At 43.2% G+C, this 12,781-nt stretch overlaps 1 long non-coding RNA gene across 1 annotated transcript in view; it reads left to right on the top strand.

Moving 5' to 3' along the window:
• The first annotated feature begins 4,799 nt into the window (after nucleotides 1-4,799).
• Nucleotides 4,800-12,781, top strand: part of LOC136373278 (uncharacterized) — a 29,682-nt gene continuing 21,700 nt past the window's right edge. Inside the window, exon 1 of the long non-coding RNA XR_010745612.1 lies at nucleotides 4,800-5,304. This is a non-coding gene — a long non-coding RNA (uncharacterized lncRNA). The remainder of the gene's footprint in view (nucleotides 5,305-12,781) is intronic.

The raw sequence follows: 12,781 nt of genomic DNA, 5'->3' as shown, positions 1-12,781 counted from the left end.
GGAACATAATTATGAGCCATGCTAAAATGGAGATGGTAGATGATGGATTAAACAGAGGAGAAAGGTCAGAAGGGAAAAGTGAGAACTCAGAGTCATTTACATTAAAATAGTTGGAACCTTGTGTATAGAGGAAATTATGCAGAAATATCACATCAGGAGAGAAAAGTAGAGGGTCACAAACTGGAAGGGAATCAAGTGAGAGAGATGTTATGTGACTTACAGTATAAAAGCCCTGTGAAACTATGAGCCCAGACCTATTACTTATAGAGGCAGGTTTTCTTTTGCATCTTCTTTTATCTGCCTGTGTATCCTAAGTTACAGATTCTTTTTTCTTCAAGGAAATATTATCCTCTAGTCTGACATTTTTTTGGTCTTTGACTATCTCATCCATGGTGTGATAGATAAAAAGTGTTGCCAACTGAACCAGTGTGGTCTTGCTTGCAGGAGGAAGTGCTAGAAGCAGAAGAGGGATGGTATAGAGAGTAATACTTAGAACAGTAAGACCAAATCTTTTGTTAATTATGCAACACTCATAATGATCAAACAAAGGAGATATTGGATAGTGAATAATTGGATATGAAAATATTGGAAAATGAAAATACTGGAGAAAAGTTTTGAAAGTGAGATTTTTTTACATGCTTTAAAAGCACTGCACACAAAACAATGCTCAAGTACACGATTCACTGCAAATGGATTCAATAGGAGAGTTTGTACGGTAATGCATCCATAAAACATATCATCCATGACATAATTGCAAATATTAACAGAAATGTATTTAGGTAGGTAGGAATGCCAGCATTCAAATGACTATAAAATTAGATTGAGAAAAAAAAAATAAAGGAAGCCTTAAAAGCAAGCCTAATATTAAAATTCCCTATGGGTAAAAAAAATATGAGAGAGTGAAATTTCAGAAGTGTTCTGATCCAACAAAGCTTAGGGAAAACTCATGACAGATAAATTTTAGTACTCAAGAAAAGCTGATATTTTCAGCATATATAAAACATATTTTCACCAGCTTAAAAATACCCCAGTTATTCTAATATAACTAATCTAAATTGCAGTAGTGGTGCAATGTATTAAAAAAAGAAAAAAAAAAAGAAAAAAAAAGAAAAAAAAAGAAAAAAAAGAAAAAAAAAAGAAAAAAATGTGGAACTTATAGAGAAATAAGTATAAGCTGTATTGTCTTTGTGCAAGATGCTTTTGGGGGCAGGGGGAGAGTGTGGTTGAGGTGATGTCTGTGTGTGCTACAGGGGTGGCTTCTGTGAGAAGCCGCCAGAAGTTTCCCCTGAGTCAAATAGAGCCAATACCATCTGACTCCAAGACAGATACACTTCTAGCCAAGGACAAGCCCATCAGGGACAGCAGTAAGGCCTCTGGGATAACAAATTTAAGAAGTCAGGATACAACAGCAGTAGCAACCTGAGACCAGAGTGAGAATATATGAAAGGAACAGATCTGGAAACTCCAGGAGCAGTGAAACAGGAGGGAGAGAAGGTGCTCCAGGCACCAGAGTAAAGATTCCCTTGCAGCCAATGGTGGAGACCACAGTAAAGCATCTGTCCCCCTGCAGACTGTGGAGGTCCATACTGGATCAGAGATCTAGCTTCAGCCTATGGAGGACCCCACTCTGGAGCAAATTAATAACCAAAAGTAGCTCTGATCGCATGGAGGGTTTTTTACTGGAGCAAGTTTGCTGGTGGCAAGACCTGTGACCCTGCAGGAGACCCACAATGGAGAAGTCTGTTCCTTAAGAACTGCACCCTGTGGAAAGGGAGCTGGAGCAGTTCATATAGAATTGCAGCCCAGTGGAAGGACTCACACCAGAGAAGTTCATGGAGGACTGTCTTCCAGCATGGGAGAGATCTCATGCTGGAGCAGCGCAGAAGTGTGAGGAGTCCTTCCCCTGAAGAGGAAGGAACAGTGAAGATGTATGATGAACTGACTGCAGTGCCCAATCGAGTCCCCCTGTGCCACTGCGTGGGAGGACATAGTGAAAATTGGGAGTGACGTTTAGCCTGTGAAGAAGGAAGGAGTGGAGGGAAGCTGTTTTTATTATTTTTATTTCTCATTATCCTATTCTAATAATAAATTAAACTAATTTTACAGGTTGAGGCTGGTTTGACCATGACAGTAATCAATGACAAATCACAGTGAGTGATTTCTTCCTGGCCTTATCTCAACCCGTGAACTTTTTGTTATATTTCTTCTCCGCTGTCCAATTGAGCATGACAAGTGATAGAACAGCTTTTCTGGGCACCTAGCATCCAGCCAGGGTCACCCCACCACATAAACACAAACCTTTATATGCAGTTGTGTATCTCTTCTCTCCCAGTATGTGCATCCCAAAGGGAAAGTTGTTACCGTGGTCTTTCATTAGACTGCCATGGTTTCTCATATTATACTTAGGCCTTCAGTGTCCCTCAGATAGAATTATTTGGTTTCTTTTGTTCTCCATCAAATATGTGTATGATTTTCATAGGTCACATAAAAGCTCAGTTAGTTGTGCACATCTCCCGAGGGGACAAAATCAGGTTTTCAAAGCCATTACAAAAAGAAAACAAACATTGGAGTCCCTTGACAGACAAGCCTTCATTACTACAGTTTGACTTTAGAAAAACCCAAGCCAGTGTCTCAGCTCTTCAGAAGAATCAGACCTCCTGTCTCTGCTCAGATCTCTCACTGACTTTCACACACATTATTTCTCAGCACTTTGATCCCTGTGTCCTGAGTTCACTGATCCCCCATATATCAGATCTTGCTCTCTTCAGTTTTATTTCAGACAAGTGTGATTTGTTTTTGACATTGATACAGAAAGCATTGAAAAAATAAACATCCTATTACAGGAACGAGGAATCATGCTACCTTTAATACAACTTCTGATTTTTTACATTTGGGTGTTATCATTTCTGTGACACCAGGAAGAGCATAAAGAGAAGCTTTCCCTTTCCTTCTTTTTCTTCTATCTTTATGAGGTTTCCTACTGTCCTACTAGATTAAGAGAGTGAGAACTCCTTTTACAGCTTTTCTCCCACCTACATAGGCATTGACACTGTGGAAAATTACCCTGGGAAACCAAAAAGCTGCCTCATCATTTTCTTACCAGACAAGACTACCCTCCTTGCAAGTACTTGAAGCCTGTGTCTAAACAGAGAAAACACAATCAGATAAAATATTATGGGCATTAGTTAAAATTATCACAGGAAAGGACTTTAGGATTTTGGAAGCAAATTAGCTAAAGTCATTTCTATCACCACTTTTTTTCTTATAAATAAAAGAGAAGACAGAAGATATTTAGTAATAACTGCAAATTTCACTGATGGTCGTTTTTCCAGACAATCATGCTGGGCAAAATTGCCCAGCAGGTATGTGTTTCATCATGTTCTGGGACCCTAAATGATCTGTGTTCCATTATATAATGACAAATTTTATTTTACACCTCATGGAATTCCAGAAAGAGAATACTGAACAGCAGAAACTCCCTATCTCTTTAAAATTTTCTTAGTCATTCTAGTGTGTGTTAAAACTTGTCTGAATTTATTGGCTCAAGTGTTGTATTTCTCTGAGCTAGCCAAGGAGCCCCGGGGGGCTGCAGGGGTTTATTTCAGTTGGCGCTCGACGTAGGGTTTTATGAAATATTAAAAGCCCACGCAGTAGCTGGAGTCCTTATCCAGGGGTCTCAAAAGCTTTTTGAGCAATTCAACTACCCTACCATCTATCACCTGCTTTTTGTGCAGCTCTGGGTGGTGGGGATGGGTCGGTAGCTTGCTGCACACCAGATGCAAGTCAGCTCAGGACAGGGACTTGTGACGCAGCTGCACAAGAACCCACGGTGCACAGGAGACAGGTAAAATCCCCTCGTGTTGCAGCTACCCCGGGAATGCTCCTAGCTGGGTGGGGAGTTTTTGCCAGTGGATCGTGGAAACCGTGCGGCTGCAGGGTGTGCTAGGACCCAGCAGACGCGGTTTGTGTAAACGCAGGTTTTGGTTTTTTGTTGTTGGTGGTGGGGTTTTTTGTGTGTTTTTGTTTGTTCGTTTGTTTGTTTGTTTTTTTTTTTTTTTTTTTTTTTTTTTTTTTTTTTTTTTTTTTTTTTTTTTTTTTTTTTTTCTGGCCGGAGCTCTGCTGTGGGCGGAGCCGCCCTGGTCGGCAGATCCCGCGTTTCGGGGGTTTGCACGGCACGGGGCGGGTCCCAGAAGCCAGGCTACGGCGGCTGGACCTCCCCAGTGCCCCCCGGAGGCGGCGAGAAGCGGCAGCAGTGACGCTTTCTGGGTGCAATGGTTTCCCCATCCGTCCCTGCTTTCTCGGCTGAGACCGAGTATCAGGGAAATTTCGTGTTCTGTTTTTTCGCGTCAGGAGTTAAATATTGGACAGATAGCTCTTAAAACATCAGAAACATTGGCGTACGGCTATCTGTCCATCAAAAGCGTGTATTACAACAGTTTAAATATAGTTTAATTAATGTTAGAATCCCTGTTATAAATACTTATTATAAAGTTGGCTTTTCGCAAGATGTGTGCTCTATGATTAATAATTTTGTGGTAAGAATATAAGTTTTTTTTTTTATTGTTGCTGTTAGTAAAGAAAATTAGACATAGTGGGAGTAGTGATATAGTATGTTTAAACTGTTTGTTTGGCTGGGATAACATCTAGTGACCATGCAAAAAAGACCTTGCTATTGATACCTCGACTATCAGCATCTACTATTTGAAGAAAGCACGGACCAAGGCTCAATTTGGAGGTGATAATGAAGACACAACCAAGAAACACGCATGCTCTAAAAAGGCGGACTTAAGGAGGAGCTACGCAAAATAGTTCTTAGAATATGGAAACTAGTTTATGGAAAAAAATGAATCTTCAACAGACTGATACAATAGAAAGGGTATTTAAAGAAAGCCTGTGAAATAGCAGTTTGTGGACTTGGCTAAGTGCCAAGTCACCCGGTCGGCCGTACTTTGCTTTATTTTTCCTTATCTCCTAATTGTCTTATCTTTTATTAAACTTCTTTCCTAAAATCTAAAAAGTGAATTTCGTTTTTCACAATTTGGGGGCTCTTGCCGGGATATATCTCATCCCTGAAACCCCAGGAGATTCAGAGCAAGGGAGGTGCCCCGCCTGATCTTTGGCGGCCCAAAACTTTGTTTTTCCTGGCGAGAATTGGGGATTGCAGGTAAACACCCGAAGAGATAAGCAAGGAGACGGAAAGAAAAAAGCAAAGTAAAGAAAAGGGAAAAGGCTCCCTGAAACTGCAATATTTTTGCTCCGTAAAAAAACCTCGTGCACGAAGAACCTAAGAAAGAAAAAGGGATTGTAAGTATCTCTTAGGGGAGCGGGATAGGGGGTCGGGGTGTGTGTGTGAATGAGACACTGGCTGGGCACTCCAGACTGGTGAAACGAGTGTGGTAGCTTCCTATGCTGCGGTACCGTGCTCTCGTGAGAGGGGCGGCCAGTACGGAGGCGAAGCGAAAGGCAACGAGTAAAAATGACCCCTGGGTGGCTGGGACAGGGTCCCAGGGGAAAAAGGGGTTGGAAAAACCCCGGGTGGCTGGGACAAGGTCCCAGAGGAGGGGTTGGACCCCTCGGGTAGGGAGCCAACGGTTTTCCTAAACAATCCACTGGGAAAACGGGATAAGTGAGGGACCCCAAAACATTGTCAGATTGAAGGTTGGGTAACCTAAGAGCATCCGAGTGAGTAGCCAAATGCATGCATGACTTTTTGCCAAATTGAGGATAAAAACACGAAAAGGGCTAGGGGTGTAAGAATCAAGATACCGGAGTTTTAAAAAATCACCAAGTTGAGAAACACCAGAAGCTCAAAAAATGTAATAATCCAAGAGCATCTGGAGGAGAAGTTAGCTAAACACCTATAGGAAAATAATAAACATCAAAAGAGGGTACCATTTTTCTTGTATTGTCTACTTGTGTTGTCTTATGAAAGAGGGTGAGCAAGGAAGGCATATTGAATTGAATAAGGGTGAATGAATGAGTGTAAGAATACTAATCTTTTTATGTTGTCTTTGTGTGAGTGGAGGTATGTGTAACTGAGAGACATACTTGTTGTAGAGTTTATTTGTGTTATTGTATTGTGTTGTTGGAAAGGAGGAGTTTCCTTGTACTGTGGAAATGAGGAAAAAAACAAAAAAACAAACCAAAAGGAGATGAGTAAAGATCCAAAGATCGAGGAGAAAGGGGGGCTGGGTGCAGCCCCCACCCGTGTTTCTGTCTGTGTCGGCTGTGCAGCCGCTTGTTCCCCCCTGTGCAGCCGCAGCGCCTGTCACGGCGCTTGCTGGGCCACTGTTTGCGCCTGTCGTACCTCCCGCTTTGGTTCAGGCTGCGCCTAAGTTCCCGTTTGTGTCTCTGTCGGGCTGCCCGTCCCCCAGCCCCGTACCGCTGTCTGCCCGAGCGCTGCCCCTGGCTGTGCCGTGTTCCATCTCCATGACTGCACGGCCGCCTGCGCTCCCGCTCCCCCCGGGCCCCGCCAGCCCCGGCCCCGCCGGGGGCTCGGCCTCACCCAGTCTCGGTTGCCCCACCCGCGGCCGCTCCGCCGGCCATGCCGGGGTCCCGCTGGCTCCTGCTACCCCACCCGAGGGCACTTCCCTCGTGTCGCTGCCTCCCGGCCCGGGGCAGCCTCCAATCTCCCGTGCCACGCGGCGGTTTGTCCCTGTAAGGTTCGTGCTGAATTCCCCCGCAGCCCTGCCCTCGCCTGCTCATGTTAGAGCTGCGGGGCTGCCGACAGAGAAGGCTGCCTTAGTTCTGCCGTAGGAAATACCACCGCAGCCCTGTGGACTCCATCGAGAGTCCTATCTGTCCCGAACACAGAGTCCGTGCCCCCCGGTGCTCCGCGGGCCCCTGGCCTCCGCCGGACGGCTCTGACCGCAGAGCGGCCCCGGACCCGTCTGCAGCCTCCCGCTCCTCGGGGATTCAGGGCTTGGAGACGGGGAGGGGAAGAGAGACAAAATGTGAACAAAATCCCAAAAGCGCCTTGAGGGTGACTGTTTCTTTTGTAAGAAAGAAGGGCATTATAAGCGTAAGTGCCCTCATCGAAAAAACAAAAACCAAAACAAAACATAATATAGAGGAGTCATAAGCTCTATTTTTTTTAAGGACAAATGCCATCTGGAGCTTGCAATAACCCTGAAAGTGTTATAAATGGGCCAGGAGACCTGCTCCTTTGAAAAGCCTTTATTAGTCAGCTCTTTAATGGGGGAACTCGAGGGGTCGCCTGCGCCGCCGCTGCTCCTGTCGCCGCCCTCGCTCCTGTCGCCGCTGAGGATCAGGTGTCAGTCGGACCTTCTGCTCTCGCCGCAGCAGAGTCGGGAGTTCCGGTCTCGCGGGAATCCCCGGCAACTCAACTGGGCTCGTGTGGTCTAGGGGCGTCACTTCTTCCCAGTCTCTTTGTGGTCATGGCGAGGCGGCAGAAGCAGAATTCAGTCCTTAGGTAGCTGAGGGTCTTCTCGTTGTTGTAGTGTCTCCCTTTTATCTGGATTTTGTGCTGGGTCCCGGCTTTTGGGTCCGCTTGCCGGCAACTGCACTTCGGTTTGAAGCGATGCACCATGGAAGTCCTTGGATTTTCCTATTAGGCGGGGCCAGCAGTTCGAGGAGCTGGTGGGAAATGGGGACAGCCTAGCCCGACGGAAGGGGAAGGGAACCCGGGGTTTTAGAGGGGGTATACAACTTGGAATAAGGTTTTGAGGGTACAAATTTTGGTACAAACAGCATAACTTCCTTAACAGACAGGTTACAACTGGCATAACATTTTAAACAGCATAACTTTCTTAACAAATGACAGACTGTGTCAAAAAAAGGGAATTTCTTACGTTTTATTCATTTCAGTCCCCCCTCTATTTCTTTGATCGGGCCTTTGCCCGCATCAATTGGCAGTTTTTGATTCATGGGAATATCTTTTATTTAGTTCTTCAGTTTGAGGTTCTAATTAAAGTAAAACTATTCTTTTATAGGGCACTTTCCAGTTAGGCGCTGCTTAAATTTGCAGCATTTCATGCAATCTAATACTGCTTTATATCAAAACACGTGGGATTCACATGAGTGTGAACTCTTATAAGGGACTGCAGGTTCTCCCCGTCATAGATGGGATGGTGTGTAGTTCTCCCAAGAGTCCAGTATGAACCATTGTTTCGATCTCACCTGGTCTTGCCTCTTGGGTTGGGGAAGTGGGACAATAGCTCTTAGAGCATGCTCTTTCAATGTGTTTGCTCAATAGGACTATGTTTTAGTCCTCCCAAGAGTCCAGTATGAACCATTGTCTCGATCTCACCTGGTCTTGCCTCTTGGGTTGGGGAAGGTATTTAGCTGGCCTTATGGAGTTCCTTTCAGTGTATTCCCATTTCTTTTTCAGTTTTTGATTAGCCCTTCTGTGGTGTGCCCTATGAGAGATCTGTAATGATATTATCACAACTTTTTTAAAACAGCTTAACACTTCATGGTATTTTAGAACAACTTACAGAGAACATTTTTAAATTACAGCTTTTGATAACAACTTGGAAAGATTTTGAACAACGGGTTTTTTTGTTGTTGTTGTTTTTGTTTGTTTGTTTGTTTGTTTGTTTCTAATTGGGCTTTGGTTGTCTTTTGAAGGTTATTTTAAGTGTGTCTGGGTCTCTAATGGTGGTCTATTTGGAGGGAGTCTTTGCTGGGGTATCAGAGACACTGGGAAGTGGCAATGGTCTTTTTATTCGGGATAGTTGTGTATGGTGAAGCCCCTATGTCTGACCTTGGTCGAACTCAGATTTTCAAGAGTGCTAGGGGCAAACATTTTAGCCAATTCATTCCAGTTTTTGTTATTAATTTAGTTAATACATTTTTGAAGGTTTTATTTATTCTTTCAATTCTTCTTGAGTTTTGAGGATGCCAGGGTGTATGTAACTGCCATTTTATTTCTAAGGCATTAACAATATCATGCAGGACTTGTGCTACAAAGTGGGGGCCTCTGTCTGAAACAATGTTATTTACCAGTCTATATCGGGGGATGATGTGTTCTAGTAGTATCTTTATTACTACTTGTGCTGTTTCCCTTTTTGTAGGGAAGGCTTCCACCCAATGCGTTAAGTGATCAACTATAACCAAAAGATGCTTATGTCCTTGTACTGGAGGCATTTCTGTGAAGTTTGTTTGTATATTTTGAAAGGGTCTTAATGCTATTTGTCTTCCCCCTGGTGTGGGCTTTCTTATTACTTTTTGATTTACTTTTTGACAAATTAGGCATCTTTCGGTAACTGCTCTAGTCAGGTTATAGATTTCAACACATAGGTGTTCTCTCAGAAAATCATTACACAACTATTGGGTGCTCCAGTGAGTTAAGTTGTGGATTTCTGCCAGCATTTTTCGAGCTATTGCTTTATTTAGGAATGTTCTTCCATCTGGGGTCAGCCATTCCCCTTGCTTCCCTTGGTGTAAACCTAACTTTTTTATTTCTTTTAATTCATTTTCATCATATATGGGTTCACTAACTTTGTTAGCTGGTACATCATTTAAAGTAAGAATTTTTATTGGTTCTCCCAGCCTTTGAGCTGCTAGTTTGGCTGCTTGATCAGCTACTTGGTTGCCCTTTCCTTCAAATGTGTCCTTTTTTTGATGTCCTTTGACATGTACAATTGCTATTTCTTGAGGCTTTATAAGAGATTCTAATACCAATTTAATTAATTCTTTATGTATCCGATTTTTCCCCTTTGAATTTAGGTAGCCTCTTTCTTCCCAGATTTTTCCAAATGTGTGTACTATTCCAAATGCATATCTCGAGTCTGTGTAGATTGTACCTTGGTCTTGTTCTAATAAATCTAATCCCCTCTTGAGGGCATAGACTTCACAACACTGGGCAGACCAATGGGGGGGCAGTATTTCTTTTTCTATAACTTTTAAATTGTCCCTTTCCGTACCTTCGACTATTGCATAGCCTGATATTCTCTTTCCCTCTGTCACCCTAGATGATCCATCAATAAATAGCACTCTCCCACATGGTAGAGGTGTATCTTCAAGATCTTCCCTTACTTTTGTTTGTAAATCTATGATTTCCAGGCAATTGTGCTCTAAGTTTGGTGTGGGTTCCCCTGAGAGGAACTGGGCAGGATTTAGACTTTTTGATGTGATTAGCTCCAAATCACTGGTGCCGGTTAAAATCACTTCATATTTTAAAATTTTAGAATCAGTCAGCCATTGTTGAGCCCTTTGGCTCAACACTGTCCTGAGATCATGGGGTGTGTGTGCAATGATTTTTCCCTGCAGTGTCAGTTTTTGTGCTTCCTCTAAAAGAACAGCTGTGGCTGCTACAGCCTGGAGGCAAGCCGGCCACCCTCTTGCAACTGGATCCAGAAGTTTGGAAAGATATGCGACAGGCTTTTTGTGTCCTCCCCATTCTTGGGTTAATACTCCATAAGCTATTCCCCCTTCAGAGTTAATGAATAGGTCAAACTTTTTCTTAAGGTCTAGGAGACTCAGGACAGGGGCTGAAGACAATTTTGTCTTTAGGTCTTTCAATTGTTCTTCATCCTTATCTGTCCATTTTACAGGTTCAGGTTGGACTAACTTCTCATAGAGAAATTTAACACTTTGGGAATATTTTTCTATCCATAGCTTGCAATAACCAAATAGTCCTAATAATTTTCTTGTATCTTTTTTTTTGGTTGGAGCTGAGACTGAGAGCATACCTGAGATTCTCTCAGGGCTTAATTTCTTACACCCTTCCCCAATGAGGTGTCTGAAGCAGGTGACCCACAATTCTATAAACTGCAGTCTGTTCTTTGACACTTTGAGGCTTTTTTTCCCCAGAAAATTCAGTAGATTAATACTGGTTCCCTTCACTTTATCCTGCTTTTTCCCCGACATTAGGAGGTCATCTACATACTGCAGGATTTGCACACCGTTTTTAGGGATAAACTGTCTCAGTAACTCTTCTAGGGCTTGCCCGAAGAGGTTTGGGCCTTCAGTGGACCCTCGAGGAAGACGAGTCCATCTCAGTTGCTGCCCTCTCTTACTTTCAGGGCACTCCCACTCAAAAGCAAACCAATCTCGGCCCCCCTCTGCCGAAGGACAGGTCCAAAAAGCATCCTTTAGATTTATTACAGTAAACCAGGACTGCTCTCCAGGAATCCTGCTCAGGAGCGGGTAGGGGTTTTGTACCACCGGGTGCCTGGTAATTGTCTTTTTGTTCACTTCTCTTAGGTTTTGCACTGCCTTTTTTACAGCCAGAATAGGAGTGTTGTGGGGTGACATACAAGGTTTTAATATTCCTTCTGTGAGTAGATGGGTTATAATTTGGGTTAGTCCTTTTTTCCCTTCTAGAGAAATAGGATATTGCCTGACCCTTATAGGAGGTGTCTTTTCTTGTATTTTTATTTCTATAGGTGGGATATCTAAATATCCATATTTTCTCTCCTCAGCCCAGACCTCTGGCCTGACTTCCCCTAAGTCTCTAACAGTCAGCCTCATGATTTGTAGCACCATTCTTCCTTTTCTAGGAAGAATCCATACTCCTAACTGAACTTGCAGGTCCTTTCCCAGCAGGTTACTGTCTACTTTGGGTAGATATATCGAATTAGTGACACATCTTTTGGAATTTTCTTTAATTTCTACATTTTTTATAACTGAAGCCTTGAAAGGCTCCCCTTCTGCTCCTAGGACTTCACATGTCTTTCTTCTAATCGCAATTTCAACTGGAAGTCGGTTAATACATGATTTATCTGCACCAGTATTACTAAAAACTCAAACTCTTCATGTTGGGGACCTACTTCAATTTCAAAATTTACTATGGGCCCTTCTTGATGTTTCATGGGGTCCCCTAATGCATAGAGCCCATGACACCCCCAATCCTCCTTGACCTCCTTCCTCAATAATTTTTCTAATGCCTCTTGTTCCCTCATGACAGTCTCATCAAATGACATTTTTTTGCAATGTTTCTTAAAGTGTCCTATTTCTCCACAATAAAAACAGGCTCGGGTCTCTCCTGGTCTCTGAAGAGTATCCCAAGGTGGTGGGTTCCTTTCTCTTACCTTTTCTGGTAAAGATTTTGTGTTTCTTTCACTCTTAGTATCCTTTCTGAGATCCTTTATACTTTCCCTGGCCACTGGCTACCATAATCCTGGTTTTTGCCTTTGTTTTTTCTTCTTCTCTCCTAAGGTATACTCTTAGGGCTTCCCTTAATAATTCATTTATTTCTTGGTCTTGCCAGTCTTTCATCTTTTCAAGTTTTCTTTTGATATCTGGCCAGGATTTTGTGACAAACTGTAACTTTAATAATATCTGTCCCTCTGGGCTATCTGGATCCAAATTAGAATATTGCTGGAAATTCCATCTGAGCCTGCTCAGCCAGGCTGCTGGGGTTTCATCTTTCTCTTGCGTCCTGTTAAAAGCTAATTTGGTGTTGCTACTCCGAGAAACTGATTCTTTAATACCTCTTATCATTAGGTTTCTATAATCTTCCATATTTCTCCTCCCTTCTCCTCTGTTTGGGTCCCACCCTGGGTCAGCTATTGGCAACTTCTGGTCACCGGGGGGGCCCATTCGGTTTTCTCTTTCCCAGATGCGCATTCCTGCTGCCCTAACCAGCCGAACCTCGTCTGGATTGAATAGTATATTTAAGATGGAGTTTAGTTCTCCCCATGTATAAATATTTGGGCCCAAAAACTGGTCAATCTGGTTGGCAATTCTCACTGGGTTTTCAACTAGATTCCCCAGCTCTTTCTTAAAACTTCTGACTTCTGACGCTGTTAAAGGTGTATTGACAAATCCTATTCCTCCAACTGCCCCACCCAATGGGACCTCCTTTAGGGGAAAG

The sequence above is a fragment of the Sylvia atricapilla genome, chromosome W (assembly GCF_009819655.1).
Source record: "Sylvia atricapilla isolate bSylAtr1 chromosome W, bSylAtr1.pri, whole genome shotgun sequence".
Classification (NCBI taxonomy): domain Eukaryota; kingdom Metazoa; phylum Chordata; class Aves; order Passeriformes; family Sylviidae; genus Sylvia; species Sylvia atricapilla.
Note: the sequence above shows the minus strand (reverse complement) of the source record. Positions and strands in the feature narration are given on the sequence as shown.